Below are 13962 nucleotides of genomic sequence, written 5' to 3'. Positions count from 1 at the left end.
GCATTGTCCGACAGGACCCGTACTGGCTTCAACGCCAGTACCGGGAGGAACTCCAAAAGCGCCAACCAAATGGCTCTGAGTTCCAGGAGGTTGATAGACCACTTTGCCTCTGCAGGAGACCAGAGCCCCTGCGCTGTCCTTCCCAAGCAGTGGGCTCCCAAGCCCGTCAAAGAGGCGTCCGTCGTGACAACAATCCACTCCGGGGTCACAATAGGCATCCCTGCAGACAACTTGTCTGTCTTCAGCCACCAGCTCAGCGCCCTGCTGGGTCCAAGGGAAGGCGCACAGCATAATCCTCCGACACCGGAGTCCAGCGCTGCAGCAGAGAGTGTTGTAGTGGTCTCATATGAGCCCTGGCCCAGGGCACTACTTCCATCGTGGCCGTCATAGAGCCCAACAGCTGCACATAGTCCCAAGCCCGAAGCGGAGAGGCTACTAGGAACTGGTCCACCTGAGCCTGAAGTTTGACAATCCGATTGTCCGGCAGGAACACTCTGCCCACTTGGGTGTCGAATCGAACTCCCAGATACTCCAGGGACTGAGTCGGGCGCAGCTGGCTTTTCTCCCAGTTGATGATCCACCCCAGGGAGCTCAAAAGAGCAATCACCCGGTCCACAGCCTTGCCGCACTCTGCATAAGAGGGGGCTCGGATCAACCAGTCGTCCAGATAAGGATGGACTTGTACTCCTTCCTTTCGCAGGAAGGCCGCGATGACCACCATTACTTTGGAGAAGGTCCGCGGAGCAGTAGCCAACCCGAACGGGAGGGCTCTGAACTGGAAGTGTCGGCCCAGGACTGCAAAACGCAGAAAGCGTTGATGAGGAGGCCAGATGGGAATATACAAGTACGCTTCCTTGATGTCCAAGGATGCCAGGAACTCCCCTGCCTTCACTGCCGCTATAACAGAGCGGAGAGTCTCCATGCGAAAGTGCCGAACTTTCAAGGCCCGATTGACCCCTTTGAGGTCGAGGATAGGCCGTACAGAACCTCCTTTCTTTGGTACCACAAAGTAAATGCAGTAACGTCCCTTGCCAATCTGATTTTCTGGCACCGGAACGACCGCACCCAGGCGGATCAAATTGTCCAAGGTCTGCTGCACTGCCACAGCTTTGACCGGAGACTTGCAGGGAGAGAGTACAAACCCGTCTCTTAAGGGTCGGCAGAACTCTAGCTTGTAGCCGTCTCTGATGACTTCCAGCACCCAAGCGTCTGAAGTTACCCTGGTCCACTCGCCCAGAAACGAGGACAGGCGTCCTCCAATCTGCACTGGGCCATGGACCAGGACCCCGTCATTGGGTACGAGACCCTGGGGGAGGACCGGAGGGCGCACCTCCGGGACGGCGGTCTCTGCGAAAGGAATGCTGCTTGGGGGAGAAATTCCTCTTGAAAGAAGAGGGGGCAGAGGAGCCCGACTTGCCCGGGCGGTACCGATGGGCTTCCTGAAACCGTCCTCTGGAGATACCGGGGCGAGCACTGGCCCGAGCCCTGACCTCTGGTAACCTCTTGCCCTTAGATGTGCCGAGATCGGTCACAATTTTGTCCAGCTCGACCCCAAAGAGCAGCTTGCCTTTAAAAGGCAACTTAGCCAGGCGGGACTTAGAGGCGTGGTCAGCAGACCAATGTTTCAGCCAAAGCCACCGCCGCGCAGAGACTGTCTGAGCCATACCTTTAGCCGAGGCTCTCAAGCCATCATACAGTAAGTCTGCCAAATAAGCCAAGCCCGATTCCAGGGCCGGCCAATCAGCCCTCAAGGAAGGATCCGAGGGGGAAGCCCGCTGCACAATCGTCAGGCACGCCCTGGCCACATAGGAGCCGCAAACTGAGGCCTGCAAACTTAAGGCAGCCGCCTCGAAGGACGACCTTAAGGCCGCCTCCAATTTTCTGTCTTGGGCGTCCTTCAGGGCCGTGCCACCTACCACCGGCAATGCCGTTATCTTAGTCACCGCAGTGATTAAAGAATCCACGGTAGGCCAAAGAAAGGCTTCCCGTTCACTTTCAGGCCCAGGATAGAGGCGGGACATAGCCCTAGCCACTTTGAGGCTCGCTTCCGGGCCATCCCATTGAGCCGAAATTAAGGTGTGCATGGCATCATGAACGTGGAAGGTTCTAGGCGGGCGCTTCGTCCCCAGCATAATGGCGGAGCCAACAGGGGCTGAGGGAGAGACGTCCTCTGGAGAGGAAATCTTCAAAATGCTCATGGCCTGCAGTAACAGGTTGGGCAAATCCTCTGAGCGAAAGATCCGCGCTGCAGAGGGGTCATCCGCTCCATCCGAGCGGGAATCCGTCCCCTCCAAGGAATCCGCAAAGGACCGTTGGGAGAACTCAGATACGCTGCCCTCATCTACATCAGAGGAGACAAAGTCCTCTAAGCCCTGGGAATCCACCCGAGGGCGTTTACTTCCGGGGGCCTCAACCCCTTTGTCGGACAAGGGAGAAGGGGCAGCGTTTTGCATAAGGAAGGCCTGATGCAGCAGCAAAATAAACTTGGGGGAGAAACCCCCCAGACTGTGTATTTCAGCAGCCTGGGCCACAGCCCTAGACGCACCCTCAACCGGCGCTCGCAAGAGCGGGGGAGAAACATGCTGCGCATCCAAGATGGCGTCCGGCGCGACACTCCGCGAAGGAGCCGCTCGGGAAGAACGGCGCTTAACTTTAGCCGCTTTTTTGCCGTCGCCCAAATCAAGGGCGGCCATGGCATGAACGTCTCCCAGCTCAAGGGCGGCCCAAGAAGAAGCCGTCCGAGCAGAGTGGCCGGCCAAGATGGCGGAGGCGAGCAGCGGGGGATGGGCGTTTATGGCGGGAAAAAACCGCTGCACCGGAGGAAGACCCGGGACACTGACCGGCCTCCAAACTGACACCCGACAAGGGCGAATCAGACTTTAAAACCCCCGCATCCCCGCTAGAAGCGCACACGCGGTCCGGGGAGCGATTCTTCGCGCCCTCGCCCTCCGACGCCATAGGCCACGTGGAGATCGATCGTGGAACCCCCTGCCGCTATAAAAGGTAAAATTACCTGCTTCTCGCTCCAAGCTGCAACGACCTGGTGTCCCAGTGAGTAGCTGCAATAAACGATTAAATAGACGTCGAAATAAACGCCCTTAAGGACGTCCAAAATTTTTTTTTTTTTAACGGAGCCAGCGGGAGGGGGGAGAAAAGGAGGGACCTGGCGCCACCAGGTTTGCACTTGCTCAAGAAGAGCCCTCAACACCAGGTACTCAACAAAACCTAAAAATTAGGCTTGGAGACCTAGCCAGAGCTGCTGCTGTGTGTGACCACCACCTGCTGAGATAGAGAACATACTGAGGAGTTTCCGGCAGCACATGACCACATATAGGGAGGCAAAAGCTTTGCTCTCTATCTCCACCTGCTGGTAGATGGACACAACCCACCAGTCTATGGATTGATCAGCTTGATGATATGGAATCATGAAAAAAAGAAAACTTGAAGGGCTGAAAATAACTAAGTTATAACTAGGAAAGGTACAAAACTAAAACACTGAGGAAAAATAAGTATAACATCAAACCTGTTCAGGAAGGCACTTGAAAAGTTGAAGAAAAAAAAAAACACTGAGGGGAGATAGTAAAGACACGTCCTTCTAGCTCCATGGAAAAAAAGAAACTGATGGACATGCTGGTGTGTCGGTCAGGAAAGCACCCATGCAAAACTGGCATGCTTGTCCTTGGAGAATGTCTAAAACACTAGCACTTATGCATGTATGCATAAATATACTCATGAAAGTACGTACCATGAGGCAGGAGTGGTGCCCACTCGACCCTGTTTCTGGGTGCCATCTGATGGCAGTGCCCCACCCTGCGAAGTGCATCATGGGAAGTACCAGGCAGGGCCTGTCTACCTAATAAAGGAATTTCTCCCTTATAAGGAAGACAGGCTCTGTCCAGTGTATCCTACAATGCACTGCACAGGGCGGAGCACCACCATTTTGCAGACAGTGCCTGGAGACAAAATCAAGTGGGCACCATTCCTGCCTCATATGTGTGTGTGGGGGTTCTCACTAGACTACCACAGATTATTTTTGCAACCAGGAGAGGGGCTGGGGAGCGAGTCAGAAGGGGCCATTAGACCACCAGAGTATTTTTTTTAATATTAGGGGAGGAGGGAAGGAGGTTGGGTCAGAAGGGGGATCATTAGACCACCAGGGTATTTTTTCTATTAGAGGAAGGGGCACAGGGCCAGTGCATGAAGCAATCTGGGACAGGGTGGTTGGGTTGGAGAAAGAGAAAGGGTGTTGCTAGACACTCGCACTCTCAACCAACCCTTCTATGCTGCCCAGACCTGGTGAAAAGTTTCCCATGCTAAATGCACATGAGGATTTTTTTTGTTTTTAAGTATGGCCGCGAGGTGCATAATGACCACATGAATTTTAATGCTGTCTGCAGTAATGGTTTCAGTGCAAGTTAATAACTGCACTGAACTCATTTGAGTATTGCTCGGCCAGTAAAACCGGGTTACTGCTGCACTAATGCTTTGCGCATCGGCCCCAGAATTAGCTAGCAAAAAATCCATATTACTTTGCGCCTACTATCTGTGCAGGCAGATGGTGGAGGGGTGGATAAAACATGCATATTTGCCTTGAGCTACAACTGAGAAAGGTGTGAGCCATACTCAAAAAAAATACATAAATATTACTGAAAATTCTACATAGGCACCAATTCTCAGGAATCAAACAGCAACAACCCTACCCCCTAAAAGGTGCCAGCAAATATTCCGGCTCCTACAAAACCAATGCACCCCATCCTTGGAAAAGAGAGCAAACTGGATTGGTGTAGCTCCCTACACACAACCTGTATACCAGGTGGTCAATTTTCAAATGAGACATCCAGTGACTTTTGGATATTTGCCTGGAGTATACACATAACTTAGGTACACTTTCAGCTGTGTTGCATGTATAATGTGCACCGCTGAAAATGTGCATACTTATCTGCCTACTTTAGACATATAGGTACATACATTGGGTGCCTATACGTCTAACATATACTTCTGGGCTATACATGCCAGGCTATACCTGGTTTTGTCACATCCAGCCCAAATGTACATGCTACACATATAGGCACTCACGATCTACTACTACTATCTGAACCAATACATCTAAAGGATATGTATATAGTGGGCTCTGGCCCCTCAACACCCACCTTTCCATGGAAATAAAATTAAGCATACGATGGAGTATGTGCCTGGTTTTAAACGTGCAGCTCCACTGAAAATGAAATTCAAGCAGCACTGTGCTGGATATCTAAGTACCATTTGAAAATTCACCTCTAGAACAGCATATCCCAAGTCCAGTCAGGTTTTCAAGATATCCACAATGAATATGTATCAACCTGATTTGCATGCATTGCCTCCATTATATGAAAATCTCTTTCATGCATATTCATTATGGATATCCTAAAAACCTGACTGGCAAGAGGTACTCCAGGACCCAACTTGGGAAACACTGCACTAGAAGAATATCACATCTTGGTCACACACAGAACACAGAGACCTTCACCACATACAGACTAAATCACAAACGAGAAAAACAGGGTCTAATATTCAGCATGCAGGGTACTAGGAAAGTTATTCAGATAAATTCTGTTGACTATCTGAAGAAAGTTAACCACTACTATTACTTTAATGGGTTAAGTCCCTTGCTGACTATAACCAGTTAAAATTATCTGGATAACTTTAAGCCTACTCATCCAACCAGATTCACCTGGGTAAGTTTAGGCAGACAGTGCTTAGTATTAATGCTGTCCTGATAAACAAATACCACAAGCACCATCTTCTCATAATTACATATTTTTTGTCTGGCTAAAAACGTTATCTGGCCAGCAGGGGGTGTGGGGCATGGGGGAATTTTCAAAACCCAAGATTTATTTAGTACTTGGACAAATCTTTTAATTATTGACTACAGAAATACACAGTTTCATAAAAATTGAAATAAGCCATATTTCAATCACTTAAATATACATAACATTTTTTTCTACTTTTATAACCTTTTACTTTTTTATCACATTAATATTGGTCTCTTATTTGTCTTTTCTCAAGTCCTTTTTGGATCCATTTTGTTTCTTCTCTTCACCTTCTTCTCTACTTCCCCTACATCTCTTTTACTCTCCAACACTGATCTTTCATCTACATTTTCTTCATTTCTATCTTTTCTTCTCTATCCTCAGTCTTGTCTTATAATAATACTTAACACCTCTTTTTTAACACTTGAATTCTCCCTGATCCAACTCTACAGCACCCAAACTTTTCCCTTTTCATCTCTCTTCCCTCTATCTCAAGTTATCAAATACCCCTGTCCTTTCTATCAACAACTGCTTCTTTTCTGGCCCTGTCAAACCTCCCTCTTCCACCCAAATCATCACCATGCTGTAAATCTCTCTCAGCCATTCCCAACCCAGTCCTAGGGGCACAGCTAGTACCATTGTGTTTTCAGGCTATGCACAACAAATATGCATGAGACAGATTTGAATGCACTACCACAATTGCATGCAAATCTAACTCATGAATATTCATTGTGGATATCCTGAAAAACCTGATGGGACTAGGTGTACCCCAAGGACTGGGTTGGGAATGGCTGATCATCTATCCCTTTTACTTCTCCCAACAGTTCCATTTCATTTTCACCTCCTTTCAGGCTTTTCCAGCCACTCTACTAGTCATCCCTTCTTATGTCTCTACTACTACTACTTATCATTTCTATAGCGCTACTAGACGTACGCAGTGCTGTACACTTGAACATGAAGAGACAGTCCCTGCTCGACAGAGCTTACAATCTAATTAGGACAAACAGTACAAACAAGAGATAAGGGAATATTAAGGTGAGGATGATAAAATAAGGGCTCTGAACAAGTGAATAAGGGTTAGGAGTTAAAAGCAGCATCAAAAAGGTGGGCTTTTAGCTTAGATTTGAAGACGGCCAGAGATGGAGCTTGACGTACCGGCTCAGGAAGTCTATTCCAGGCATATGGTGTAGCAAGATAAAAGGAACGGAGTCTGGAGTTAGCAGTGGAGGAGAAGGATGCAGGTAAGAGAGATTTATTTACCAGTGAACGGAGTTCCCAGGGAGGAGTGTAGGGAGAGATGAGAGTGGAGAGCTATTGAGGAGCTGCAAAGTGAATGCACTTATAAGTCAATAAGAGGAGTTTGAACTGTATGCGGAAATGGATAGGAAGCCAGTGAAGTGACTTGAGAAGAGGGCTAATAAGAGCATAACGACACTGGCGGAATATTAGTCGTGCAGCAGAATTTTGAACAGATTGAAGAGGAGAGAGATGGCTAAGTGAGAGACCTGTGAGAAGCAAGTTGCAATAGCCTAAGCGAGAGGTGATAAGAGTGTAGATGAGGGTTCTGGTAGTGTGCTCAGAAAGGAAGGTGAAATTAGGTCTTACCTGCTAATTTTCTTTCCTCTAGACCCTCCAGACCGGTCAAGACACTTGGGTTATGCACTCCTACCAGCAGAGGGAGACTGACAAACACTGAGCTTTGAACACTGTACATATAACCTGTGCAGAACCCCAACTAGCCAGTATATCAATAACAAAGCAGAGAATAAAAACAAACCACTCACAGAACTCTGTACGTGGTAACTCAAAACCGAGAATGTTTGTGATTCCACAGGCTGGCCACAAGAGCAATCAACCTGTATACCAGACTCGTACCAGCAACAGCACCTGGCAACTGAAGCCTGAATAAACCTAAGCAACAATTAGCAGATATCAAAAATAACTCGGCTCAAAAGAACACCTCCTGGCCTACCTATATATAGGGCAGGCTCTTGACCGGTCTGGAGGGTCTAGGGGAAAGAAAATTAGCAGGTAAGACCTAATTTCACCTTCCTCAGTGACCCTCCAGATCGGTCAAGACGCTTGGGACATACTAAAGCAGGAAACATCTATGGGTGGGACCCCCGAAGGCCAGAGGTCAAAACTGCCACACCAAAACTGGCCTCTTCCTTCACATGAATGTCAATCCTATAATGTTTCACAAAGGAATGTAAGGAAGACCAAACTGCTGCCCGACAAATATCCAGTGGAGGGATCATACTATTTTCTGCCCAAGAGGCCGCCATTCCCCTAGTGGAATGAACCGAAAACGCCAGAGGTACCTTACGGTCCTTCAGTAAATAGACAGATGCAATAGCCTCCTTCAACCACCGAGCTATAGCTCCACCATGGAGAACGAACAAGCGATCCGAGACCCAGAACTCCTGAGTTCTCTTCAGGTAAAAACGTAACACCCGCCAAACATATAGTTTAGCCAAACGACGCTGCTCTGAATCTCCTGCCTTATCCCCTAGGACTGGCAGAGAAATCGTCTCATTCACATGAAAATTGGAAACCACCTTAGGCACCTAAGGCACTGGCCTTAAAGAAACCTTTTCTTTGGAAAAAGACAAGAAAGGCTCCCTGCAAGACAAAGCATGAATTTCTGAAACCCTCCGGCCAACGTAATGGCCACCAAAAACACTACTTTCAGACAGAGATCCTTACAAGTAGCCGAAACCAAAGGTTCAAACGGAGGCCGAACCAAAGCATCCAAAATAAGATTCAAATCCCATGGGGGAACCAACTGACGCCGAGTAGGACGAATCAATTTGACCCCTTTCAAAAAACGGACCACATCGGGTGCAGAAGCCAAGGACTTCCCCTGAATCCTTCCCCAGAAACAGAACAAAGCTGCAACCTGCACCTTCAAGGTAGACAGGGCCAAACCCCTATCCAATCCATCATGCAAAAAATCCAACACTTCTGTGATTGAAGTACAAAAAGGGAGAAATGCCCGATCCTGACACCAGTGCTCGAAAAGCCTCCAGATGCAAACATACGCCAGAGAAGTGGAACGCTTGCACGACTTTAACATCGTAGCAATAACCCTAGAAGAAAACCCTTTCTTCCTCAACCTGTTCCTTTCAAGAGCCAAGCCATAAGCGAGAACGGAGACGGGTCTGGCATTACGATCGGACCCTGACACAATAATACTGCCTCTGTGAATGGAATTGGATCCGCTTCCACTTGACGCACCAGATCTCCGAACCATGGACGACGCGGCCAATTCGGAGCTACCAAAATCACCAGACCTGAGTGACGCTCGATGCGCTGAACTACTCAACCGACAAGAGGCCACGGCAGAAAAACATACAGCAACTCCTGGGGCCACGGCAGAAGAAGCGCGTCGATCCCCTCCACCGGAGGATCTCTTCTTCAACTGAAGAACCGTTGTACTTGCGCGTTGGCCGCCATCGCCATGAGATCCATCACTGGAAGACCTCTTTCCAACACAATGCGAAAGAAAACCGACCGATGCAGTGCCTACTCTCCGGGATGTAGAGTATGTCGGCTCAGATGATCCGCGTCCACGTTGTCCACCCCGGCCACATGACCCGCCGAAAGAGCTTGAAGATGATGTTCTGCCCAATGAAACAACTCTGCCGCCTCCTGTGCAACCGCCTGACTCTTTGTGCCTCCTTACCGGTTGACATAGGCCACGGCCGTAGCGTTGTCGCAGAGCACTCTGACTGCCTTGCCGAAAAGCAGATTCCGGAAGGACTGAAGAGCCAACCGAATGGCCCGGGTCGCCAATCGATTGATGGACCACTGCGCTTCCTCCCGAGACCACCAGCCTTGGGCTACCTGCCCAAGACAATGAGCTCCCCAACCTCCCAAGCTGGCATCCGTTGAGAGAGCTATCCATTCCGGGGATTCCAAAGGCATTTCTCGTTCCAGGTTGGACGTGTGGCGCCACCACTGCAGGCTCAGACGGGGAAGTCCGGTCAACGGCAAATGCACCACCAAGTCCAACGGTTCAGAAGAGCTGACTGCAACTGACGCATGTGCGCCCTGGCCCAAGGAACTACCTCTATGGTCGCCGCCATCATCCCCAGTACTTGAAGGTAAGCACGGGCCGTCGGAGATCTCACCGCAAGAAGCCACCGAATCTGATCCTGCAACTTGAGTATCCGAAGCGGCAGTAAAAACACCCGGCCCTTTACTGTATCGAAAAGGACCCCCAGGTACTCCAGAGACTGCGACGGACTGAGACGACTCTTGGCCAGATTCACCACCAAATCAAGGGACTCTAAGAAACTCACCACTCGAGCAGTAGCCGTCTCACTCTCCATCTTTGACTTGGCTCGAATCAACCAATCGTCGAGGTAAGGGTGCACTAAAATGCCCTGCTTCCGCAACGCAGCCACCATCACTACCATAACCTTGGAAAAAGTGCGAGGAGCTATCGCAAGACCGAAAAGTAGCACAAAAACTGAAAATGCTTCCCTAAGACGGCAAAATGAAGAAAACGCTGATGAGACGCTCGAATGGGAATGTGCAGATAAGCTTCTGTCAAATCTAGCGAAGTGAGGAACTCCCCACTCTGAACTGCCACAATGACCGAACGTAACGTTTCCATCCGAAAGGAGGGAATCTTTAGAGCAGAAATGACCCTTTTGAGATCTAAACTAGGTCGACAGGATCCCTCCTTTTTTGGCATCACAAAATAAATCAAATAACAACCTGTTCCTTGCTGCCCAAGGGGGACGGGAACAACTGCTCCCAGATTGACCAAATGAAGCAACGTGTCCCGTACTGCCGCCACCTTTATACAAAAACGACACGGGGACTCCAGAAAGAACTCGGGGAGCGAACATTTGAATTCCAGAGCATAACCGTCTCGAATAACCTCGAGAACCCACTGGTCTGATGTGATCTGGACCCATCTCTGGTAAAACTGACTCAACCGAGCGCCTACCCGCACCAGAGGCTGGGCCCCCACACTAGAACCCCCCTGAGAAGTCACGCCCTCCACGACGGCCTCCTCAAAAGGACTGGGTGCTCTGAAAAAACGACCTCTAGAAGTCCCACTAGACCTACCTGGTCTATACCGTCGGGCTTCCCGAAAACGTCCTCGCGACGACGCCCCTCTGGCACCTGTTTTGGGATGAAATTCCAGAAGACGAGTAAGTTTAGCGTCACTAAGACCACGTACAAATTTATCCAAATCCTTGCCAAAGAGCATGGAACCCTTAAAGGGAAGAGAACATAATTTTGACTTGGAGGCCGCATCTGCGACCCAACCTCGCAACCATAGAGCCCTACGCGCTCCAACTACTAGGGCCATATTCTTAGCTGACGCTCGCAACAAATCATAAAGTGTATCGGACAAAAAAGTTTCCCCCATCTCTAACTTGGCCAATTCCTGCACACAAGAAGCACTGACATCCCCCAAATCATCAAGGAGCTTCTCTGACCAGCGAAAACAAGCTTGAGCTACCAAACACCCACATACAGAAGTCTGGAGGGCCAGAGCCGACAAATCAAAACTACGTTCCAGAAAAGATTCCAATTTCCTATCCTGGGGATCACGGAGAGCAGCGCCACCATCTACAGGAATAGCCGTAGCCTTAATGACCGCTGTAACCAGAACATCCACTGTGGGAGCCTTAAGAGAGTCCTTATCCTCCTGAGGAAGAGGATAAAGCCTCGCCATCGCCCGAGTCACCTTACACGGAGAATCATCATCTCCCGGAGATCCTTATTCATGGGAAAGGACCACGCCTTATGCTGAATATCCTTAACCAAAGGGTCCACCTGCTTCACCTCTCCCACAGGAATGTCTGCCTGCTCAAACTTAAGTGTGGAAGTCACTTGATCTATAAGCTCCGCAAGTTCATGTCTATGAGGGATCCTCCCCAGGGATCACACAATCCTGCTCCTGAGAGCCCTCAAAAATATCAGCCTCCCCAAACTCACTGATAGCTTCTGAGCCTGTAGGGGAACAACACTCTACCTCATTTGCCTACTGTAGATGAGGTCTTTTAGGTAGAAGGGGACTGCCCTCCCCCCCTGTAGAATCAAACTGGGGGGGCCCGATTTCCATGCCTGATAAAGCGTCCAAACAAATTCCGGGGGAAAACCAACCCCCCCTGCGCCTTCATTTCCTAAAGCCTGACTCAGGAAGGACGACACCGGCCCCAATACACCAGGCTCCGCAGGGCGGGAAGAATTCAAAATGGCGGCTATACCCCCTGCAGACGCTACCGCCGGCCTGAGTAAATGGCTACTTAATGGTGGCATTGCAAAACAAAAACATATCATTGTTGTAGAGCACAATTTTCTCTTTCAGATGATACTGTTCACAAGCTGATTCAGGCAGACTCTTTTTTTAATAATTGGCTTTGAACTTTGGTACAATTTACCATTTGCGCTGACAGTGCCAACTTTGAAGAGATCCTGCAGGGCAGTTATAGATGCTGGTTAGTTGCAAATCTGGTAGTATTATGTCCAGCACAAGCATAATACTTGTTCAAAATTTCAAGTCCATATCATTGTTTGCATGGAAGTTGTTGCGGTCTGAATATTGGTCCAAATATGTTCCGATGAGTCGTGACCAATTTTGATGCACACTTTGAGTCAACTTGTTTGACTGGATTTTGCATCCATAATGTTAAAATGTATTTCATCGGAATTAGCGCGCTCATGGACTGACAACCTTTCAGAAAAGGGGGTCTAGATCTGCAACTATTGCAGTTAGAGACCTCAAATTTTGGGAAACTTCATTTAACACCTGACTCGCGCAACAGATAAAATTTGAACAAAATTGGAGAACATGATGGTGGGAACTTTTTTTAATTTTAGACCACTTGGCATGGAATGACCCAATAATTAATTGTAGGAGGGTGAAGTATAGATGACAGATGACTGTGCTATATCTGTAAATTATTGATGGATTAATAGATGTTTATTCTAAATAAATAAATAAAAAATTAAACACAAACACAATAAATGCACATGCATGCTCTCCACCTTGGTTCAAGCAGATTATAAATAAACCATAAACTATAATAAACACATAAAACTTACTGAATACTATGTTACATACTAAAATGCTGTATTAAGGTGCACCCACTTACACCTGCCGTTGATGTGGTGTAAGAGGGTGTGCCTAAACGTAAATGAATTTATGCAAATTTAATCAATGGGTTCTATAACAAAATCTCTGCATCCAGATGCCATTAGTGCTCAGCATACAGCATCTAGGCACCTAAATTGTCGCACCCCCACTTACAGAATTGCTCCCATAGTATCTAAATTGGTAAAAGCCACCCAGTGCGAAGAAATACATATTTCAAAACTTAAAATATACAGAAACAGAATTAATAAATTAAATGTCATAAACCATACTGCAAGAAGGGTGAACTTAAATGTACTAAAGTGTTCCAGCCATAAAACCAAGGAATCAACAAATGGCTCTGAACTCCAGAAAAACAATGAGTCTGCTATAGATCTGAAATCAATCACCATCGGTACTTAAGAACTTCAAGGACGAAGGAACAGGTTAATGCTCATTCCACTGCTTTTACAGAGTGGGAATGATTTCCTAGGCTTCATTTCCTAGTTTATTGATGAAAACTGTGTTTTGCGTATTTAAACTTAGCGTTTTCTTCTCGTCTGCTTTAGCACTTAAGACGTGAAATGGTTTTAAAGGCTGCTTACCTATGAGAGGAGAGGAGATCTAAGGGTGACCTGACGAGCTATGCGAATTCTCTAAACGCTTCCCCAGTTTGCTCATTATAAATACTGTTTATATACAGACCACGGCAAAAGAAACCTTTATCCTCCCACAGACAGCTTCCTGAACTTCTTTGCCTTTTAGTCTTAGTATCAGAAGAAATGTTATACAAAATCACCTCCTAGAGTCAAGTAATGTAGCGAGAACAGTTTCTCAGACTGTCTGTCACATCACACAGGAAGTAGTCCGAACCATAGAGCTGCAGAAGCCAGACCTCCGCATGCCTCTCTATGGTTTCGCTGGGAGGGCTGCTGCTGTAGAGAGCGAGAGGAGCAGGATGACATGGAAAGTAGTTTGGCCTGGAAGCTGCAATAATAATCATAATAATTAAAAAAAAAAAAAAAAGCTGCGTTCCCAGGCACTTGGGCCAATGTTAACAACATCTGATACATC

At 48.0% G+C, this 13962-nt stretch overlaps 1 protein-coding gene across 2 annotated transcripts in view; it reads right to left on the bottom strand.

The window, feature by feature from the left end:
• LOC115465656 (GDNF-inducible zinc finger protein 1-like) overlaps positions 1-13715 on the bottom strand; it is an 82693-nt gene extending 68978 nt beyond the window's left edge. For both annotated transcript variants that reach the window (XM_030196293.1, XM_030196294.1), the window contains exon 1: positions 13494-13715. The gene's annotated coding sequence lies outside the window, so the exon portion shown is untranslated. The remainder of the gene's footprint in view (positions 1-13493) is intronic.
• Positions 13716-13962: the final 247 nt, after the last annotated feature.

This window comes from Microcaecilia unicolor, chromosome 3, assembly GCF_901765095.1.
Source record: "Microcaecilia unicolor chromosome 3, aMicUni1.1, whole genome shotgun sequence".
NCBI classification, from domain to species: Eukaryota; Metazoa; Chordata; class Amphibia; order Gymnophiona; family Siphonopidae; genus Microcaecilia; species Microcaecilia unicolor.
This window is presented reverse-complemented; position numbering and strand designations above follow the sequence as displayed.